This window comes from Lepeophtheirus salmonis, chromosome 14 (assembly GCF_016086655.4).
Source record: "Lepeophtheirus salmonis chromosome 14, UVic_Lsal_1.4, whole genome shotgun sequence".
In the NCBI taxonomy this organism is placed as follows: domain Eukaryota; kingdom Metazoa; phylum Arthropoda; class Copepoda; order Siphonostomatoida; family Caligidae; genus Lepeophtheirus; species Lepeophtheirus salmonis.
In genome coordinates, this window is record NC_052144.2 from 9,407,325 (window position 1) to 9,432,222 (window position 24,898).

Here is a 24,898-nt window from a genome sequence, read left to right on the forward strand (position 1 = left end):
AACTAATAAATTCTACTTTAGAATTTAGAAAAAGTTTATCAACAAGCGTGCGTAGCTCAGAAAGGAATCCCTCTATAGAATTGGTCGGAGAACAAGGTGTTGGTAGCTTAAAATCTGTAGTGTTCAGAATTGAGTGTGAGCTATGGCAAAGGGTATAAGTCAACATACATATTAATCCGTGCGTGGAAAACTGACCAGGAGAAAACTGACCGTATTTTGTTCAAACCTTATCATGAATAATAACAAATTATAAATTAGCTTATAAAATTTATTTAGTATTGATGTATTTTCAAAAGATTTATTATATAATTTGCATCTATTTTAGGTTTTAAAAATTATTATAATAAATTTATTGTATTATTTTATATAGGAATTTATAAAATATAGATATTTGTTTTAACAGAATTAAAGTTATTAAAATCATATTTTATTTACCATCCACTCACAGGATTAGATAAATTATTTCTAACAGAAATCAGTTAAAATTTCCCAAAAAAAAAAAAAATTAATGTAAAAATGATTGTATCCATCTCAAAATGTAAGAGAAAAACAATTATTGATATGACTATTATAGTAGAAATAAAGAATCTTGAGAAAGAATTGCTTTATCATAAACATATTATTAAGATTTTTTGATTAATTAAAAGTTATGTTTTTCGTAATTAAGATTTGCTGTTACAAATTGGGGGTCCTAATCTACCTACTGAAGCAAAATGTGATGATATATTTAGAACACTAATATTGTTTAAAAAAATGTATATCTCTTCCTGAAGTATTTATTGGTTATTAAGATTTATTTTTAATCATTTGTAATATTTTATCAAATTCTTAGATTATTTGAAATAAATTTTTCGATACGAATGAAGGCAATCAATAGCTAATAATTCTTGTTACATTTAACGCTGTAAGTATGTCCCTTATATTGTTTCACAAAATAAATTATTGAAATAAAATCCTAAGAGGAAACAATTCTATGGTTAATTAAGCTTTAATTATAAATGTTCACCTTTATGGTACTTCTTTTAATTTTATTTCCACAAGGCGATTTAATGAAATATTTTTATACTGAAAATACAAAAAGAGTCTTGAACAAAATACAAAAGTAATCAGATATTATTGATTTGTAGGGCGTCTATTAACATTTAAAATGGAGTTCAACGAAAACAAAAATAAAATAATTGTTATTTTATAGAAACTTAATCATTATTTCTAACCGAAAATATCTATAAAGTTCAGTTGTTTATGATCACGTTTTTCGTAATTTAGACATTCCACTACAAGTTAATGTAAGTATTAGTATAATATCAATTTGAGAAACAATGCTTTGAATGAAACTGCTACAATTCTCTACTTAACAATACTTGTATTTATATTTTTATAATAATTATGATTTAGATAAAATAAGTGTCGCCATAGCTACATAAAACTATTATATTTATGAAGATAAATTTATCAAAGTATTATTCACTGCAATATGAAACGGAATGGAAAAATGATTAAGGTTACTTCTTGATGAATGAAGTTTTTCATTATTGAACAGTCTCTTAAATCACATTTTAAATAACATTATATGATTAATCTTTCTTTTTAGGTATTTACTTTATTATTTCCACAAAGTCAATTATTTTCTTTTGCGAGAAAAGAAATATTTTTTTTAGATGATCGTTAGAATGTATATATTAGTGTTGAAAGAAGGTATAAGACCGAATTTCGGTTCGGTCTTAAGTGATTTTTTTCTAGGGTAATTTGAATCGATATTTCGTGCAACACAGTTAACATCAATTGTTGATCAATGCTCACAATTTCAAATAAACACTCTATCATGAGTAATTATCATTAGAATCGGTCTTGCCACAAACTTAAAATGAGAACAATCCAGACCGAGTTTTTCTTTGAAACTGGTCCAAACTGAACTTCTATAAAGGAACGAATGCGTTTGATTCACTAAACATAATTACGGAGAAATACCAGATAAAGACTTTATAACTATAACCCAAGAATATATATATATATATGTATTGTCCTATCTTAGGCTCTCAAAACTCTAATCCTCTCGAATACATCACAAGTTTTTATGCGATTTAAAGGTGAATTGCAGGGAGAAGAAACGAAACCAAGCAGAATACATAAAAAAGAAAATCCATTTCTTAATACAATGGGATTAAGTGTCCTTTTTTCACTATGTAATATATAAACTTATAAACAATAGCAAGAGTATTAATATGAAGAAGTCTGAAAATAGCCTTTTTTGCAAAAAATAACAAAGGATTTTGTAATTTTGCAATTTTGATACATGGGTGTAATAAGAGCAATCAAGTCAGAGAAAAAAGAAACATTGCTCATTTTTCTTCTGCACTTTTTTGTTCATCAGGCGTCAAAAGTTTGAAACTTCTACTTTAAAACTACAACAACAAAAAAACTCAATACTTTGTTGTAATAAACAGATAAAGTATATAGTAAAAAAAGAATTAAAATTAAAATTCATCGCCAGGGTGCGCTGTCAAAGTATATTATGAAAAGCGTCCCTTGGCCTAAATCAAAAGAAAACCCAAAAAAAAATTTTAACAAAGTTATAACATTAAAAAAACGCAAACAATTATAAACATGTAGCATACACGGGCAAAAAGTCAAAAAGTTTAAGAACATGAATTTAATTTTTTTTGAGAGGTTTTGGTAAACTTTATGCAAAAGTTGAGTTAACAAAAAAGAACAGCTTATCGTTTACCTTTTGAACGCCTTATTTACCAAGTATCAAAAGAGTCAAGAAGTTACTCGTTTTGTCCGCTCCGGATTTAGCAATTCTGATATTGTAAAGATACTGAATGTCTGCAGAACCACCATCTGGAGGGTAGGTTAAGGTCCACAATGGTAAAGACATAAATGTTCATAATAGAAGCGGAAGGCCATTAAAGTTAAAGCCTGAAACGGAAAAAAGTGTGTTTATTTTTAAATTTGACGATAAGGATGACAGACTTGCCGAAGAAGCGGTCGGTGAGTCATTCTACAGTTTTTAATGGCGTTAAAAAGCTGGTGGCATGTATCTCCGACATATGGAAGGACCCTTAGTCACTTAACAACAACAATAATTACGATTCGATCAGTGAAAAAAGCTTTTGCTATGGCCTGAGGTATCATGGAAACCGAATTTTGTTCTTTTCAGACGAAAATCATATACAGTGGATTCCGTGTACATAAGACGAATTGATTAGGTAGAATATTTTGGATAATTGAACCACACTTTCCTTGATGTGTCTACCAGCAAATATCCAGCCTCAGTAATGATGCTCGACATTATACAGATTAACTAGCAAGGATTATTTGATGATTTTAGAAACAAAAGTGATTCCACATGTTTGCAAGATCATAAAAGTAATCAAATATAGCCAATTACTGCTTTCAACAGGACAGGGTTCCTGCTCATACAGCCAAAAACGTGTAGGATTGGATGGACAAAAAAATGAAAATCTGGACGAAGGAATTTTGAACACTGCAGAGAACACGTTCAGGACGGATTATAGTAGGATACCTAATCTGGCAAACTATTGCAAGGTCACCAAATCTTATATTTTTAATGATTGTATGTTTTATCATTTAAGAAAATACTTTGAGGGCCTTCTGCGATTGATTATTTATTTGATAACTAAATTATTACTTTTTACACAGCTAACTTTTTAAGAAAATATATATTAAATTTTGATCTTGTTATTCTAAAGTAAAAGTCCCTTAAACTTTTGATACCCCTTGAAAAGATGTTTTTTTACTAAAGAGCTATGAACCCCATTTCTCTCTTGTTTTACTTCGTTACTTTTGATACCCCTATGTATATAAATCCCAAATTTATTTAAAAAATTGTTTTGTTTTTTTGCAAAATAAATTATTTCAAGGCTTAACAATATTAATATTCTTACTATTACAAATAAATATATATTTAACATACTAAACAGGACACTTAATCCCATAGTATTAAGAAATAAATTTTCTTTTCTATGTTTTCATTTTGGTTTTGTTTCTTCTCCGTCCAGTTCACCTTTAAAGTGCATAAAAACTTGTCGTGCATTCGTGGGGATTAAAGTTTTGAGAGCTTAAGGTAGGCCATATACTAATATTGGTTACAGTTTTAAAGTCCTTATCCGGTCTTTGTCTTGTACATCCAACTCATTTATTTCTTTAATAAAGTTCGGTTTGGACCTGTTTCAAAGAAGAATCCAGTCTAGATCCGTCCCATAGAAAAATATGGTTCATAATTAGTCTCATTATAAATTTGGATCATGGCCAATTCTATAGATAATTGTAGATGATACCGTGTGTGTTTTAAATTTTGAATATACACCTACAACGACATCATATGATGTTAAATGTGTTGAATAAATTCAATTTGTACCCCTCATAAATCCGAATTGTGAGGGAATTGGCCCATAATTTGAGATAAAAAAAATAGTGCATAGATTGAGACCGGACAAATCATTCAAAATTTTAAACAATGATTGAATTTCACTCTTTGGTCTAAACAATGTCTAAACCGAAATTTTGTACGAAATCGGTCTAAAAAACAACTTCAGATTAAACCAAAAATATATATTAAAACAAATTTGATAATAATTAGTTATATTGAGGTTTTGAAATCAGGATAGAGAAGAAAATACAACCATAGATTAGGACCAAACTAGTACAAAACGCTTATAGTTATTTCTACAGTATAATATCGGGGTAAGGAGCGAGATATCGATATTAATCGGTCTAAAAATCAGTTAAGACCAAACGGAAAGAAAATGCGTTCGTGGGCTTTCTTTCAACACTAATATATACATATTTCCTACCATCAAAATTGTTTTCTTTCTTTTTTGACAACAGAAAATACTTGACTCCTTATTAATATTGCTTCAAGGAGATGTGCTGAATATATAAGTGAAAATAATAATGTAAATTACTAAAAAGGAAGAAAAATAATATAGCGTTATATAGAGCGTGATTTAAGAGAACCCTTCAGGAATGAGGAACTTTATTCATCAAGAAATAGCCCTAATCATTTTTCCTTTCCATTTCATACTCTAGTGGAAAATACTTTGACAAATTTATCTTCTTATATATAAAAGTTTTATATATCCATGGTAACACTTCTTTAATAAAATCTTACATGTTAAAAATAAGTGTATTTTGAAGTAGAGACTATTAGCATTTAAATGTAAAGTATAGATATGTAACATTTTTATATTAATTGTTATACTCCTAAATTTAAATTATATAACATATCTACAGAGAAAGGATTCAAAACTTTCAGTAGCATGATTAAATTACGAAAGCTATGATTTACTAATACCTGCACTCTATAGGTATTTTGCTCATAAATTATAGTTAAGTTTCCGGTATATGAATTATATTATATTATTTTCTTTCAATTTTTGTTTGAAACTCGATTTTAAATTTTATTAAACGGCCTACTATGACATAATATTTGAATACTTTTGTATTTTTTAAAGACAGTTTTTGTATTTTAAGTATAAAAAATATTTTATAAAATCGCCTTGTGGAAATTTAATTAAAAGAAGTACTTTAAGGGTGAACATTTACAACTAAACCTTAATTAATCGTAAAATTGTTTCCTCTAAGGATTTTATTTCAGTGATTTATATTGTAAAACAATATGAGGGATATACTTCCAGCAGTTAATTGTAAGAAAGCTTGTTACTTTTTCCATTGATTGGCTTCATAGCTTTGAATTAGTATTGAAAAACTCATTGAAGATATTTTAAGAATCTGATAAACATATTTAGATGACTAAAAATAAATTCTAATTATTGATAAATACTCCTTGAAAAGGCATTCATCATTTACTTATTTTATTGAGCTAAAATATCAGAAAGAAGTAGATCAATCTGCTTGAAAGTTGTTGTGTGTTCTTCCAAGAGATGCTATTAGCTAAACATAAACTCCATCCACACCAGTAGTGCCCCCTCTCGGACGTTGCAGTGACTTTTCAAACGACTCTTGTATTACTTCTTCATTGAGCATCTCTTATACTGAATAAGTTAAAATGTTAAACCCAACCAATGCTATGATTATCTACGTGTATATATATTGTTTATTAATAAGTATTTTCTATTGTAAAAAACATTGCTTTGAATATGTATTTTTTTATAGATTTTCATTAAAAATTTGTTTAATAAAGTATTGTGAATGCATAAATGTCGTTTGTACAAACATTTGCACTTATGCACATATGTATATATATAACACGTTTTTTTATAAATTCCATCATGGCTAACATTAAAATCTAATTTTTTCAACGTTTGAGTGCTTTTCAACTATTTTTTAATGCATATATATCAGTACAAATATTTAAACTCTTTTGGAGAGGCTACTTTAAAAAATAAATATATGTAGATATAATGTATTTATTTTAGTCAGAGAAAACTATGATGAAGTTGATTTATATAACTATGTTATTTTTTATGTTTCTATTTTTAAAATTGAAAAGTTTTAAGCACTCTAAAATTTTACTTTTGAATTTTTATATAAATTTATGATTATTGTCCTGTATATTTTTATGATCGATAGTAGTACGTTTAGCAAATTAATAGAACGTTTTCACACTCTGCCATCATTGTAGATGGCTGTCATTTTGGAGGCTAAAAAACTGACTAATAAAGCATTTAACCATTTTTTCCAATAATACAAAGGAAAATAGTCAATTATTGGATGTCAAAATGAGACTAATAAATAAAAATACAAATCTTAATGTCCATCAAATTTGTATCCATTCACTAAGTAGATTTATTACCCGGTATTCCATTGAAATCTGGACATTTACAATTCAATATTTAATGAAAGTTTGAGTAATTTTATTAGTTATCTTTCATTACTTCTTAATTAGTTTCACTGGTTTGCTAAAGTAATTTCGCAGACACTAATAAATCTGTAACAAATTCTGCAAAAATGGGAACATTCTGTTTTGGGAAGCGGCCTGTTTTTTTTTATATACATGCACTCCGGGATACAACTGGCTAGATAGAGGCAAAAGCGTGAAATATTTGTCTATTTATTGTTTACTCCTTGGGTAGTAAAGTTACTGAGAGAAGCTTTATATTAAAATATGAAGTCTTTCTGACTAGTTTTAGCTCAAAGTAACTAAGATAAATACCTTTGACCTATCAATAAAAATAATGGTTTCGTGATAGCAATAGAATATTATAATGTGCATAGGTATTCTGTAAGTAAATACTATCACAACTATTTTTATCTGACTTAAATTATTGATGGACGTATAAAATCGTTTGATATTTTTGGAGTTTTATGTGTTTGTCCTTACAGAACAATCCATGTTAGCTATAAATATATTTTTTTCTCGCAAAGTAAGCAATAATGATATTTGATTTGTACTAAATTTTCATTTGGACATCACTAAAAAAAATAATTCAGAGTAGCCTTTTTTTAATTCCGCTAGTCATTAATCCACTTATTTGCCGATTAGTAACTAAAAAAACCCACCTCTGCTGTTATAAGAAAATAGAGCCTTAAGAAAGTGTATATATATCACAATAGGACTGAAATTGGGATTACGTTCTTCTCTCCTGAGGGTTTGAAGCAAAAGCATTCACATTTTAATCTAAATAAAAAGGCTTTAAATAAAGAATATTTTTAATTGTACACTTTTATAAATCAGCTTCCCATTTGTGAGGAAGTCTGATATACATTAAGTATCCAAAAAAACGAAAGCTAGTGTGATCCCAAAATTCACTATGGAATGTTTTTGTATTCTTAACAAATTATTGTCCACTTTTTATAAAAAAACCATTCTTATTTACACATTAGAAGTGCCCCAAATTTTACTTCAAATAATCAAAATTGATTGTCAAAATAAAATATTGATAAATTGATTCGTTTTATTTGAAACGGCCCATATCGGAGTCAATATAAGTTTCTGAAATTGAATATAGCTTATAAACTCTAGCTGCAATTACTGGGTATCTGTACTTCAAATTTGAATACTAAGCCTATTGTTTACTGATATATGTCTTCGAAATATTGGACTGTATATATTCTCGTATGACGTAAAGAAATAAATTTTGATTTTCTTCTTTTCTTGATATGTGGTCAAGATTGTTCTTATGTTGACGCAACACATACATAGAAGGAACAACTGAGCTGATACCCCATATCCATACATTTTTAATCATTTTAATTATATTAAGAAGATATGTAAATTTTTCCTTTAAAAAAAAATCCAACACTACGTTTCATATCTTTTCTTTTTAAATGAAAAGTTTTTTAATCCATATTAATGTACATATGCATGTATCCATTTCTATCTATCTAACTAAACACACATATATAACTGTATATTTTGTATTTCTGAATTATGTAGTGAATAAATTTAGTTATAGCAACATGAAAGGTTTTACTTAATTCAATATCGTTCTTACTATATGTACTTTCACTTTAAGTAACTGACTATCATACTTACAGGGTCTATACATATATATTTAGATATAGATCTTGGTATTTTTTGTAAGTTAAAATATTAGTCCTATTATTTGTTGATAAATTATTCATTTGTCCTCTGTAGTAGTCATATCACATACTTTATCTTCTTAAACCTTAGGTGTCCTATAAACTTGTAGAGGTGGACTATATTATATAAGTTCAAATCTTTATCATCCCTTACTTAGTATTGTGTTAAAATTGCCTTACTCAGGAGAGCTCTTGTTAGTTTTTATGTCAATTATTGCTGATATAAAAACTTAGTTTATTTTGGCATTATTTTATGCTCATTTTCAATAGGTGCTTATACTTGATATGTAATTTATAGGTTAACAATCAACTATGATTTAAGGTTTTTGTTTGAAAAAAAATGACGTCTTGGGTTTTTAATTGTTTTTATGACAAAGGGAATTATTTAAAGCATAAATAATTAAGATTTTATTTACATTGGAGTATTGCGTTTACAAAGTTCTTGTTAAGCTACAATATTAATTGAATTATTTTTTTAAGCATAAATTTATCGATATTTAGTACTGAAAGGTAAGAAATATAATCAAATATTAATATGAAATTTGAAATTTTATATATTGGAATTTTGAAGTGGATTATCGATTTATTTTTTTCATACTAAAAAGCAGCTCAAAAGTTTTTTTTCCAAAAATTCCAAATAGAAAATTTTCGAAAACCAAATTTTATACCAAATAGCTAATTATAGATTTCTAATTAGCTTATCAAGTAGTGTTGGAATTAAATTTTAGCATATTTTTTTTGTTGTTGAATGATGTTTTTATCTTTTTTTAGATTTTTAAATAGGATTTTGGTATTTTAACGTAAGTTGAAATATTTGTACTATTATTTGGTGACAAATTATTTACTTTACACCAAAAAGTCAATCGAATTATATCAAATGGAGGATGTATTAAATAAGTATCTGAAAATGAAGAAATTTTTTTGACGTCTACAAAATGTTGCCTATGTATAGAAATATATTTATAAATTACCTTGTTTACGAAGAAAATAACATACAAAGACTGCAGTTTCTTTTTGTCACAATGCAGTGAAATTTTGCACATTACAGAAGGAAATATAAACAAAATTAATGATGTTTTAACTTTCAAAACATAAAATAAAGGTTTAGGAACTCTCACGCTATTCCTATAATGGCGTACGTATCATATTGTATAGATGAAATTTAAGTCCTTGATTTGAGTAGTTTAACCATTATTTGACTCTAAATCTTTAGGAATCCCAATTGTATATACAATAATGGGAAAGTAAAGAAAAATATTTATTTATTCATAAATATTTATGGTGTCCCCTTCAAAGTAATCCAACTCAGTTAAAAATACAATGTTGCTAACGCTTTCTCCAGTTCTCGAATCACTTCTTATAAGCTCTTTTGGGTATATTCCTGTGATGCAGTCTTTATCCCCTGAATAGTTACAAATCTCCATCCTTTGATAGGTTTCTTCAGTCCAAGTGAATATAGGACCCGAGGTACCAATTTGGAACTTTCAAAATTTCAATTGTTTTGGAGCATTTTATTTTAGTTTTTATACCCAATTTGATGCTAATTCTTTTATCACTGTTTTTTTATTTCGAAAACTCGCCAACACGCAAAATACTTATAATCTTTATACCCCTCACAAACCAATTAAATATATTTGACAGCTGAAACAGTAATATTATATTCGTGGTGAGTGTGTTAAAATAAACTAATCGATTTAAAAAGTCATCTTACTTTTTTCATACACCTCGTATGTAATCAATGGATCTCAGAATATAATAAAAAAAATTTGTGAATATTTTTCTAGGTTTGTATACCAATTGTCTCGTCAAAAAACTGCAAGAAATAAGCAAATTTTGGAATAATTACACATGTAATTTCACAGGTGTAGGGTTAATTCCGTAGCTACCGTTGTACGCCTTACTAACCACAACTACAAAAATTTAATATTTTTACTATATGAGTGACAAATTATATCTTCTTAAAGCCAAAGTTTAAGTTGTTAAGATTATTTCCAATTATTTATTTTTTATATGTCATTATTTTTAGCATTCTATTTGGTATTAATGACTGCAAAACAGATGGAGTAATGAATAAAATATTTATAAAGTTTTAATGATATAACTGTGAAAATCGTTTATCATGTTATTATAAATGTGAAAATTTTGGGGTTCATTTCTTTCTCAGTTCACTCACCATGTTATCGAAAAGGATGTTCATGAATGAAAGGCTTACTGTTTGGTGGTTAGTGGGTTCCAAATATATTTTGAATTCCTAGCATTTTATTTTATTTAATGTGCAAGTGTTAGACTGGGAGATTTTGAGTTATTAATTATATAAATGTGTAAATACATACTACATTTAAAATAAATTGTAAATAGACAAAATGACTTGGCTTTGTTTCTAATCCCAAGGATACGTAGATAACTCTAAATATAAAGATGCGTATCTTGCCAAATAAACTTTGCTTGCTTTTACATTCAACTCATCCGAGAAATATAAGAGTACAGCCCTGAGGAGTAATAAAATATAATTCAATAGGATCGACACATGTTTAATTTATAAGTACATTTATGTGGTAGTGAATTGTCTTTTTAAAAAAAAGTTTTGATTGAAATGCCATTCTAAAAAAAAATGATACAGAAATATACTTCTTGAATTGAGAGCAATAAAATTTTATATTCTGAATTATAATTATTTATCAATTCCAAACAAAAAAAAAAGGCGTTTAATTAACTTGAAAATAATGTAAGACTAAGAAATTTATTAGTTATAACAAAGTTTAAAACTTTTATCATAAATACTAGTACAAAAGTGTTGTCAATTCAATTCAAAACTCAACTTCATTTAATAAAATCGATTCTATATACTATTAGTGTTTGAAGTATGTATTTGAAATTAAACAAAATATATATTTACACAACGGTGACAAGAAAATCAATTTTTTGGGGTAAGTAATTGGTTTAAATTGAATTTTCCAAGTTTATTTTATTGTAATATATTAGTCATTCAATTAAATTATGCCAAAATAAGTTTGTTTGTTCTTAGAAAATCAAACAGACGATAATTAATTATTATTTCTTTTCAAAATATAAAAATGAGATACAGAAATTAAAATGACGATTTTTTATATTTGATAAATAAATAAATATGTGTCATATATGCCCTCAAAATCTATGAGTTGACTCTAATAATAACCATATTTTTAAACATTTTTTTACACCTAATTAATGGGTAATTATAATCTATGCATATTTCGGATATCCAATCTAGTGAAATGTGAGATGAGTTAGCTTATTAGAAATGAGACTAAAAGCGGAGTACCATTTCCAAATCCAAGATTTTTTTTTCTTTTTTATAAATAGAAAACGAGCAATTGTAGGGATCAAAATATTAGCTAAAAAGTTATTCACAGTTTAAAAAATATTTTGAAAAACAAAACCACCAATGGAAATTAACCGTTCTTATTCTCAAATTTTTTAAAACAAGTGACGAAACGATTCATTATTTAAAAAAGAAGCTGACAACGAGGACATTTTTGTACGGTATTGAAGGTCTCTTAAATTACGTTGCATCTAATGAATTTACTATTTTAATTTAAAGGGTGAATTCTGCAAAGAGATGACAAAATTCCAAACACCTATTGGAGAAATGGCTCTACACTAATTTCCTTTAATATCATTCCAAGAGCTAGTTATTCCCCACAAAATCCAAAAGATCCCAGTTCCCACTCTTATTCCAAGACTACAATCTGCTACAATGTTCCATTTTGGTAATTCAATTTGTTAATTCCACTAAAATTGAGATAAAACAAGACGTCTGAGCCAAAATTGTATAATGTACTGTATGCTTATCTAATTATTTTGGGTCCATATTCACATTTAATTAGATATTTCTCCAATTGCATTTCTTAATAATTATTTTTTTGGCAACTTTCATTTCAGATTACTTACTAATGAAGTCTTTCTTTTTTTATATCTTTATTTACTCCTTTTCTATAAATTTATTAATATATATTTATATGATATGGGCCATAGAAAATGTATTATGCTAAATCCTGATAAGATATTTTTTTATTAACCATTTTACTTCATTTATAACACATGAAAAATGTATTATTTTCATACCAATAAATCATTCAAGGTAGGCCTATAAAAAAATGTGAAACGTTGTTTTAGTCAATAACAATGTTTTGCATTATATTTTTCGGGTCTTTATACATGATTTTACAATATATGAGAAAGTGCGTACATGAATGTATGAACAAATAACTAATTTGCAAATATTATATTATTAAACATTATTACTTTTTTTTAAATGTTTCTATAATATGCATGATTTATTATTTAACAATGAGTTTATTAAAAGTTTTTTAAGGACTACATGTTATCTCACAATGATTTTTTTATATTTGACATTTATAGGTTATAATTTTTAGTTGAACATGGCATAAATTGCGAAAAGGATAATTGAAATACTACTGTATAAGATAATCAACATATTTAATTTACAATTTTATATGACAATGACTACTTGATAAATATCAAGCAGTACATTAAATACACCATTGTTCCCCATTTCAGTAAGTCTACTATTATTTTGTTATTTTAATACATCAGAATGTAAAGATTGGATGAATCAGTTGTTGGTAAATAAATAAAAAATGATGATGCAATTTGTCGTATGACGTTATGGAACGTACAAATTGTAACTTTAAAAAAAATCAAAGCTGAACACAGCATTGACAAAATAGTAATTTTAATTGTAAGTGAAACTTTGTCATATATATTTAAATAAAAACACACAACAAAAATTCATTTTTCCCATTTTTCATTAAGATGGCCATGTTTGTGATATATTTTACCCTAAGAAACATTAAAATGGCGTTGATAACCCAATTTTTTGTTTGATTTTGTAGTCTGAAAAGTGCCATTTGAAAAAAAAAAATCAAGATTATTTTATGTTTTTTCCCCTTGAATTATCGAAATTTAAGAGTAAGCATAACTTCAAGTTGGTACGTAAATATTTTCAAATTCAATTAATATATGAAATACTTGTTAATCAAAGAAAATGCTTTATAAGTACAAAAAATTAGAAAAACTTTTTCTTTTTTTATTTGAAAGTCTAATAAATTCCTCATTTTTATTACGTTAAGGAAACCATTGTTTTTTTCATATTGAAACATACAATGTTTCAATAAAAAACAATACAGTAGAAAATTAATAATTTCAATGGGTTTTTTTTGTTTGTTTTTTCTTTCTTCCCCCCCATCCTCAAATGAATTCAGGTATATTTGTCAGACTATAAAAAAGTAATACATTATACGTCAATTTTCAGCCTCAAATTTTTTTTAAACTAAAACTTCCCCCACCCCCCCATACTTTCAACATTATTTTTTGATAACTTGCTTCAAAAAATGATATTTATATTTATAAAACTTTTAAGTTCTATTCATAATATAATATACAAAATGTTGCTATCTGTAGACCCCAAAAACATGAATTTTGGGTTATAAAGACTATTTTAATGTTTTTTTGTGGTAAATACAACAACAAAATATAAAAATATGTAAAATTGATCCCTAATCTTTCAAAATATCTGTAAACTTATGAAAGAATTTATTGTGATGAAATCGTTGGAAATGAAAAATTGGTTGAGGGTCTTGCAATTTTTTTAAATCATAACTCTAGTTATTCATATAACTCAATAGAAATATGAAAATTTCTTATTATAAAATTATTTTTGATGTTACAAGAATAGTATTTGTCAATTCAGAATTTGAGTTAGTTTACTTATGAATTTTATGTGTTAATTTCTTGAATAAATGTCAAATTAAAATATTTAAGCTTTTTGATGGGCCTACTTACTATTTTCGATGCGTTATATAAGATATCCAATTTGACTAAAAAATATTTCGAAATAGCAAAAAATAGTACGTAAATATTCTTAATTTCTTTTTTACAAAAAATAGTAAAGAGAAACACTGGAAAGACATTGGTTAGCACCTCCCTTCGAGGAGTGCTTGAAGCAAAAATGATCCTACTAAAGTTTCAAAGCTATGTGGACCAATAAAAGAATGATGTTTGAGTATGTTCTAAGTTATATAGTTACAATAAAAGTCGGTATTCACTTTGCAGCAAAATATCAAAAGCATTAAATCCAATATGTCTGAGTACATTTTTGAAGAAGTAAAAGTGAATATGAAAAAAAATGATTCCATAGTCTGTTAGAAAGTGCTTTAGAGATCCAATAAAGTACTATTACTTCAAAACGTCGACTAAATAGACGTACAGCATATTCCAGCGAATCATGAACGAAACTTTGGAACTGTTTTATTAAATTAAATTAAAGTTTATCTATTTAACTTAACTATAAATTTTTTCTTCAGAACAATTATAACTGAGATGGAGGATAAATGAAATCGTGTGTCGGCTCTTCTAAAAGGCAGGAATGAATTATGAATTAATCTCCAATATCGTTCTCTCCTCAAAGTCCCTCATTAACAAGATTTAAAAGCTGAAGAACGACAAAATGTTATTGAGCGAAAGCCTTGAAGCCTAAGAAACTTCAAAAGTGGTCTGAGAACAACTTGGAAAATTTATGAACCTCATCATTTTAACCTCTCTCCTCACCAGACTGTAACCATCTTGACTAAGGAATCTTGTGTGCCATTGAAAGGAAGTTCTATGCTAATTTGCAAGACGATACCATAATGGCTTTTGTAGTGGGGGAGTGTATTGACTTGAAAGAATACTAAATAATATGTACAATGTCTAAGATCAAGACCATAGTTTATTTTCTTTCAATTTCAGAAAAGAATGAAGAGACTGGACCTAAAAAAAGACAGGAAAAGAGTAGACCCATTTGTAATTTTGAAAAAACAACCTTCAGCGTTTCTTATTCGAAGTGGCTTAGGTTCAGACTGGCAACATCCTTACTCTTTACCAATTAAACGAGAGTCAATATCTCTGTAATATGGAGACGGATATATCATCTCTTATTTTTTACTTTTGCAAAATGGTTGGAGGTGGTGGAAGACATGGTACGGCACCACTTCATAGTGAGATTCATCCAGATGGATTGGCTTATCGTAATGGCTGCACCATATAAGGAGTGTCTCAAAATAGAGAAAATTGTTTGTAGGGTATAGAAAGTACTCTACATGGTGAAGCCTACGAATTGAATCACTCCACTAAGAATCCCAAGCTGCGTGTCCACGGTAATTAATATCATGGACTCCTTCTTAGGTAGAGGCACACCACTAGCGGCATAATATTATTTAGTTTTTATCATATCCAAGGACTGGACCGTTGTTTGTTTCGTCTTTTTCTCTACCTTTGAGAATGTTTATTAAGAGATTTACTTTTTTGTGATCCTCTTTGAAGGGGTGTGTATAAGAAGAAAAAAAATCTATCATGACTCTATTATTATTCATTTCTATTGGGAAACATATTTTAATTGCAATAAAATAAGACCATTGTTTTGTTCAAGGTTGCCCACATTAAGATATAATTGATCATATAAAGTAAAATAAATTTAAGAAGCCTCATTCTTTTATAACCTTTACTTTTATGAATCTTGATAAAGTTGAGTCTGGGAAGATTTTCCACGATTTCAAGAAATACACAGTGGCTTTCGCATGCTTAATTTTAAAATTATTTTTCAAATGCAAAATAGATTATTCAAATAAAAAACATAAATGTATATTTTTAAGGAGTTATTAGCCATAAAAACTGTCTAATGGAATATAATTATAAACTTATGTTTTTAATAAAATATGCTAATAATTTGTGTATCCTTTTCAATTCACCCATTAAAATTTATTCCTATCTATGATGCTCTTCTCTTATATAAAATATATTAAATATTCCTAAAAATATGTATGTTTAATATACTGTAAATTATTACACATTTAAAATATTGTAAATCTGTTTTTGAAGATATTTTGTGCGAAATGAAATGGAATTCACCCAAAGGCCAATTTTAAATTGAAATTTACATACTTATATAATATAATATAACCATTACTGTACATAATATTGTATTTTTATGTAATAATAAATTTTCATATTATTAGTAACTTGTGCCTTGAGAACATGAAGATTTATTCTTTTTTGTTTCCATATACTTATGTTTGTCTCAAGTATGTATATTAATTTTTTTTTTTGTATTATTTTGTATAGTTTAAAGTTAGATAATAATATCCGACGATTCATTGTTGTAATGATCAAAACATTTGAATTGTGATACTCGGGGAAGTTAAAAACAAGGGGTGTTTAAAAAGTAGGGCACCTTTTCAAATTTTACGGGCAAGGTATATTTGTTCAGGTAGATTTTTTTTATTACACTAACCATGAACATATATTCACAACATATTTCACCTGTTCATTTGTTTGTGAGAGGCATAACGGTTAGAACTATTTTACGTGTTTGGCGATTTTTTTATATTGAAAAGCATGAATCAAATAATTTGCATCAAATTTTTTGTAATAAATGAAATTAAGTGCTCTAAAACTCTTAAAAGGTTGGCAGTGGATAGGGTAAAAAAAGTGCTTATGAGTGTTACGATCTCATTCAAGATGGTCGGTAGATGCCCATGAAGATCCTTACTCGACACACTCAAGCACGTCAACAAGATGAAAACGTTACAGTAGTGAAGAAAATTATATTTGAAAATTGAAGAATCACTATCAAGGAAAATCGGCGAGCTCGCACTACAAAACTTTTTTGAACGTTTTAAGGATGATAGAGAGTTACTGAAGTTTTTTCCAAAACTGTTTTATTTCGATCTTTGCTTATGAGAGATTTTTTTAGCCTAAAACAATACCAAAATTATGCCTCAACCTCCATATTCACCGGATTTAATCCTATGTGACTTTATCTTTTTCCCCAAACTGAAGAAACATACGAAATAACGAAGATGTGCAACGATGGACGAGATAAAATTTGCATTGCTGGAATAGCTCAAGGCTATACCAAAAATTGCTTATTGGAAAAAGTGTGGGCAAACTTTATTTTATCCGAGGGGGATAACTTTGAAGGATATAATTTTATTCCTGCATAACATTTTCAAATAGATTCAATTAGTAATTACTTTTCTGATACATAATGACGAAAAAAAATATAATTGTTTGGTATATGCCTTTACAAAAAAAGGAACAATGGTAATACAATTTTTCTATTTAGGACCAATACGTATGTACTAACCAATATACAAAGGTTCGTTGGAAATGGAAATACAATAGTATTCATATTTTGTCAATTTGTTTTTTTTATCTTTGAAAATGAAACTGGACAAAAATATAAGAAAAATTTGGTCTTACTTTTTGAAAAGTCAGACATAGTATGTCCTTTGAAATCAAAAAGGTCATACCTTAAGATATTATTATAATATCACTTGAAAGTAGAAACTTAACTATGATCCATTTTTGAGTAAAATCCTTTAATGCAAAAAAAAGATCACACTAAAAATAGAACGCTCTTTTGTACAATTGTCGAACATGTTGATTAAATTACTATTTATTTAAAAAATAGTTAGTCTATAATATAGTTAGGTAACGTATTATAAATTGCATACTTAAAAATAATTACTATCGTCCATCAAAAATAACTTTGAAAACTCCATAGACATATCACGTAATTATCTATCTTGTATCACGCAGCCTCTCTTCCAAAATGAATCTGAGAAAAAGGCCGTTTAATTAGCCAATTATTTCCAACTATGGAAGTATTTCTTAATAATTGTTAAGAATCATTCAAAAAACGAATTCTAGTCCAACTAATCAAACTTCCGAACTATACTCTTAAGAGGAAAAGAAGCAAACATCAACAGCCGATAACAAAATACAATATATATTTGAGTGTAAGCGAAGTAAAACCATAAGGTATGTATATAAATACTAGGGTTGAGACGGTACACTAAACCGACGGTTCGGTACGAACAGCGGTATATTCTTCACGGTAAGCAGTTTGGTACTGAAGTGCAGTATAGTAATAAAAAATTTTAATAGAATACATTTAGTTTTTCAAGCCTTGTTCATATTTTATTTTTTAATAAAATAGTTTCTGCACAAATATATTATTCCTAAATATACTTGACTTCTCTAAAAACAAAGGTTGATAAAAAATGTACCCCTAATTATTGTTATTAATGAATTTATATATTTATTTTTTTTCCAAAAAAATTGCTTTATACAAATGTATTTCTAGTTGCGATGCATTGTGAAAATAAAATTGGGACACTTGTCTAAACTATCCCTCAACCATACCACTGGGTTTTCGATAACTGGGAATTATTCTTTAAATCATTATTTCTTTTTCGATTTGTTTCAGATAATGTTTTATTTCCTTCGACTCAGATTAATCGATTAGTCAGATTATTAATATTTATATATATGATGCAATATAAATGTTCGATTTTGTTAAAAATCAAACATAATATGAAAAAAATAAAGAATCATAATAATAAAAATAACCAAAATTTCATAAAATAAAAATATTTAACTTGTGACTATATATATACGTACAGCGTTTGCCATTTAGGGGCACAAAGTTGATATATTTACCATATAAAATGGATAAATTTACAATAAATCATGATTAAACTCCATCAAATGGCTATAAAAATAGAGTAAACATACCACTTTAATAGAATTGTACTTGATGCCAATGATGAACATTGATATTCCAATGAAATCAAAATAATTTGTATTGAAAATCCCGATAAAATGACTAAATTATTACATTTTTTTTCTTTTTTTGATCAATGAGGGAGAAAAAAAGTTAGGATATTTAGAGAAAAATATATTATTTTTTCCATTGAAATGGTGAATACTCCATCTACAATATATGGGAATAAGATTTTATAACGATGTAATAACATATTTTAAATACATTTTAGAGTCAGATATTTAATAAAAATAAGTAATATAAGGATACAAATTTTGATGAACAGAAAGGCTTAAGTCATTTTATTTGTCAATCCCTTTTTGACATCCAATAATTGACTATTTTCCATAATATTAATGATAAAGACTTTCATTGTTATAAAAATTGGTTGTGAAGGCCCCAAAAATGTTCGACATCATCAATCAAATGACGTCATATGAAAGTTATCTATTTATAAATTGTTGATGACGTAATATGCTTCCAGATTATGGACAGGGGTATCCAAACGAATGGGCAAATATTGTAACTCACCTTACAATTAAGGTATTTTGGCTTCTTACTATAAAACAAAAATATTTGAAATTTGAATTTTTTTTCAAAAAAGTTAATACCACCCCTTATAAGTACACATATCAAAATTATCAATGCTTATTTTGATTAGGTTAAAATTTTTTCAATATGAGTAAAAAATAACTTTGCTCACTCTATAGATCTAATAAAACAAAAAAAAAAAAAAAAATAAGACAAATTCCAGAATATTTCTCCTATTTTTTAATAGTATTTTACAACTGTATGTATATTTTTGAAAATATATATATCAGAAATCTCTTTCTCCTTACACATAAAAATTTGATACAAAAATATTTACAACATTTGTTTCAAATGGGATCACCTTATTTATCCTGTATGCTTTTTTTCATAAGGACTTTTGTAAGGCTTTTGTAAGTTATACATTGCCATATGTTTTACTACATAGGGATATTTATGACTATTCTGAATGAGGTCTATATATATGTATTGTAATATTAAGAAAAAACAACAACGCCATAGTTTTTATTTTGTGTATGACACCACATGAGCTATAAATCATTTTCTGCACATTTTTCTAGATAGAAGGCATTAATAATAAAACCCATGTTTCTATTTAATATTCATGGGAATGATGAGCAGGTTAATTTTCATTTAGTAGGTAAATAACTTTAGATATGAGGGTATACTTAATATAAATACTGTGGTTTTTTTCCATAAATGTTTTAATTTTCATGTGAAAAGTCTTTCAACAGTTAATCTACCCAAAAATACTTATTAGGACTTAAATTAACTTTTACTTGGATATTTAAAAAAAATATTTATTTTTTTGTATATTAGAAGTTATGGCAAAACTAGTGATGTAAAGAATCTGAGTTTATGTTTGAACCCTAAACAAGGCCATGTTTGAAAGATCCAGGTCAAGCCAATAATAATACATAATCCCTATTTTTTTATTGTAGAAAAGGTTCCTGCTCCAAAATACTGGAAAAGGTTACACGTAAAGAGAACATTGTGCTTCCTAAACTTACTAATGCCATTTTCTGATAAGAAAAAGTGGGATGAATTAAAAGCAATGATTGGATGCATCAGACATGATGTTCAACCTTTGTTGTCATGATCATTATTTTTTGAACCATTAAGCTTCATTTATTCCTTTCCCTTTGATCACATCAAAAAAAAGACATGCAGTAGGACTAGCTATCATGATCAAAAATGTTGAGATTAATTTTTAATGCACAATGTCCTTATTAAATTCATATAGGGTCATTTCCTGGGCATATACAGTCAAAGTCATACTTTTTTAAGAATCCCTTATTAAACCTAGCCAAGTTTAAATATAGGATTGTTTATTATTCCATACAAAGTGTGTTTTGTAAATCTAGTGCGTTTATCTTGTTGACCTCTTACTTCAACTGAACGTACTGTCCAAAGACAACAACTTTGGTTTTTATACATAATCTTTTCAATTTAACAATGAAGCAGTAAGAAAACAAATGTAAAGTCATTAACGAATTGTTTTAAGTCGGCAACGATGATAAGGCAATCATAAAAGTCACAAAATATCCCAGGAGCACAGTCAATGACGTCAGCCAGCCACTTAATGAGGGTAAGGGGCTTTCTCATTTCTCATCTGGTTCACACAAAACCAAAAAGTTAACTGGGCAATTTCTGCCTGGGCTCAAGATGTCCATCAACGCAAATCTCGGCATCTCAAAGGCTGCTCATGCAGGAAGTCTATCAGTAGGAGTATGGTGGATAGGGTCATCATGGATAGTTTTTGCTTAAAGTACTACATCGGGAGGAAGGTGTCACTTTCTTACTTATGAATGATATGGGGTAGCAAAGAGAAAAGAAACTCTGTCAAAATAGTAATCAAATTCAGGTATTATTTATCTATTCTATGATGAGTTAAACATAACCATAGGACGCTGACTGCAACTCCAGAATGATCTTGGGCATTCACAAGGCTGACATAATGATTCTCCTGTTATAAACACCAAGTTCCCAGACAAGATGATTGTGTTTTGTTTGATCACTAGCAATGGTAATATTATCCCGGCTCACATTTTTGACAATGATCTTATGTTGAGATCCTCAGTGTACTTGGACCTTCTTAAGAATCATGTGATACCATGGCTAGAAGCCACATACATTCCAGATACAAGGTTTATGTGGATTGAAGACTCAGCGAATATTTATGTTACAAATACTGTTATGCATTACTTCATTTGCTATTTCCACGGCATTATAATAGATTATGAGTGGCGTTCTAACAGCCCTGACCTGAACCTGTGTAATTTCTAATTATGGTCAGAGATAATAAGTAGCGTGAACGAACATTCTCATAGTTCCTTGAGATCCTAGAAGCTTTCTGTGAAGAGGAACATGTCTCGGTTTAGTAAAAAAAAGATAATTTAGATCTCCTCCGCCTTTATGCCCTGTTTACAGTTGGTGACCAATCACGAAGATAATTATCTTAAATGATACAACAGATAATTGTTTAATTTAAATTTCATATTCACTAAATTTTACCTTAAAATGCCATTTACTATTATTTACAGTGTCTTGGAAATATTTTCCTGTTGAAAAGAACCATCAATATGGAAATACTAGTACCAGTAATCAATAATTAAATTTAATATTACTTTTAAAATATACTTTCCTGGAGTTTGAAAAAAAAATTCAGTATGGTTTAATGAATTTTGTACTTAAAAGTTGCAAATAAATCAAAATTGTTGCTAAAATAGACACTATAGAACTGTATACTTAAACTCCTTAATCTCTACTTACTTCTGAACTGATAAAAATTTTCAAGCATAGTCTTAAAAAAAGTTCTTTTTAACTTGAACAAAAGTGATTGAAAAAGTGAAAAAAAAAAAAAATATTTAGATACGTATGAGATCTATTTAAAAAATACTGATGAATTTACCGTAAGAAATGAAGAGCAAAATATATATTCATCCTCATAGCCACAAATATCATGAAATTTTCAATACATCGAATCTCCTATAAAAGTAAAGTATATCAAAATTATTTATCCGAAGCAGAAAAAATTATAATTGAACTTTTTTATTGTGTTTATCGAATTTTTAAATCATAAATAATTATTTTATCGTACTTTAAAATAAGGAAGGTCAGCTTAAAACTTATTATTAATTGAATAAACTGTATTTAATGTATTATTCAAATCACAATATCTCCAAAACAAAACATAAATCGTATTTATTTTTAGATAGTTTGTAAATCATATTCATAACTAGAAAATATTTGTAATTCATTCAAGATAAATTTGATCTTCAAGGGCAAAGCTCATTACATAAAGTCATGGCTTAAAAAAAAAAAAACAATTTAAAAATCATTTTAATTTTATTTTTCATCATATTTTTTTTTTTTTTAATATTTATTTAAATCTTTGCAGCTGGTTTAGAAAATATGACTATTTGGTTTTTTTTTCTAAAATTACACAAGTAGAAGACTTTATATCTCAGGAAGTATTAATCTAATTGCAAAAAAAAGGTATGGAGTTTGAAGGTACAAATATCCAAATAAATTAAATTTGATCAAATTCTGTAGTAGTTGAAGGGTATAATGCCTTTGTAGGGTCCATTGATTTATTGATTCTTGAGATATAAAGTTCTTTACATTTTGAAGTTAAAGAATAAAGCTTCGGTACACATCTAATATATAATCTTATAATATTTACTTATAAATACTTTTTTTTTTAAATTATATTCTCATGAGTTTTTAATACATATAATGTCAAAAAAGTACAATATAATATCAGTTGGCTGAATTCTGTTAGGATTAATTCCTTTCCTACCAAAATTGTGATGTTAAATTTTTATCAAGGTATTTGTTTTTGCATATATTTACTAATTATTAAATTAATTTCAAAATATATAATAAGTAATGTGAAAAGATTAAATTTATTGCAACACGATTATATCTCCCCGCTTTCCACTACAAAAAACCCCGAAAAATGGCCAAAAATTAGTTGTTAATTGCCTTATTCTTTACGACATTGAAATTATTATATGATAATTGTGTAAAATTAATCACAGTTAACAAGAGGTAATTCGTATTTAACCAATCGACACTGGAACTCTCATCATGGAAAAATATGCATACAAATGGATCGATGACAACAAAATACATCACTTACTTTTGTGGTTGTGAGATAACGCCGTCTAATAAATAAAATATAATTCTGCAAGGATTTTTCTTAAATCAAAATTCAGGGATATTACGGCGTTATTAGGATAATACAAAATTACCCCATTTATTTTTGTATTAGCAGTCGATTCACTCATCTCACTTGATAAGACATAACCATTTCATAATTTATTGTTTTTCATAAATAAATGCAGTAATAATTTATGGATAATTATACTCCGTTTCCAAGAGGACAGGAATACAATTACATGTAGATCTTTCGTTGTATTTAAGAGTATATATATGCTTTTAATATCCATAACTTTCTATATAATAGTGTTATGAAATAGTATCGAATAAATTTCTATGTAGGATTTTAATATTGTATATATAATTCGTTTAAAAAATTCTGGGTAAACAATATGAAAATTATAGTCTGGGATTACATTATAAACAAATAGCAGTGGGTGTTATTGACTTTTTTGGCTAACTACCAGATGATTTCAGTCCTTTTTTCTGTTTTTTTTTTATAATTCTTTCCCCATATACAAAATATCCAAGTAAAGATTAATAATTTAAATTACAAAAAACCAATTAATTAAAAAATAGAGTTTTCTCAAGTAATTTAAAAAAGCATTAAAGATTTAAAAGTTACTAACAGATGGGGAAATAATCCTCTATGTAAAATAAAAATATATAATTTTGTTTTGTTTAAAAGTCCATTGATTTTATAAACCTCACGATTGTTCTGTTAAAACCTGCAGGAAGAAGAGTCATTTTTGATCTACAAGCATAAATAATTGGTATAGTTTTTGCTACTATAGCCTCCATTTAAAAAAAAAAAAAGTTTTCTCTCATTATAAGTGCTATGAGCTAGTCAGATGTTATATCTATTTTATTTCCGTGATCGAGTAAGAACTCTATCGTTGATGGTTGATATTATTATTACTGATAAGTTTTACTCTTCAGTTCAATTTCCATTACATTTTATTAAATAATTCTTGTAATATTTTGCAAGAATAAACCAGTTGTAGAAGGTCATTTTTTCGACAATATCTTCCT

General features: G+C 27.4%; 1 protein-coding gene across 5 annotated transcripts in view; it reads right to left on the reverse strand.

Annotated features, from left to right (window-relative positions):
* The window catches only part of LOC121129728 (neurotrimin), a 170,558-nt gene that overhangs the window by 61,028 nt on the left and 84,632 nt on the right, over positions 1 to 24,898 (reverse strand). For 2 of the 5 annotated variants that reach the window (XM_071893396.1, XM_071893397.1), the window contains one exon: positions 22,614 to 22,690. The exons of 2 other annotated variants lie outside the window; for them this stretch is intronic. The gene's annotated coding sequence lies outside the window, so the exon portion shown is untranslated. Of the gene's footprint in view, positions 1 to 2,725; positions 3,250 to 22,613; positions 22,691 to 24,898 lie in introns of those variants that run through there. One more of the 5 variants, XM_071893399.1, reaches the window with a different exon arrangement.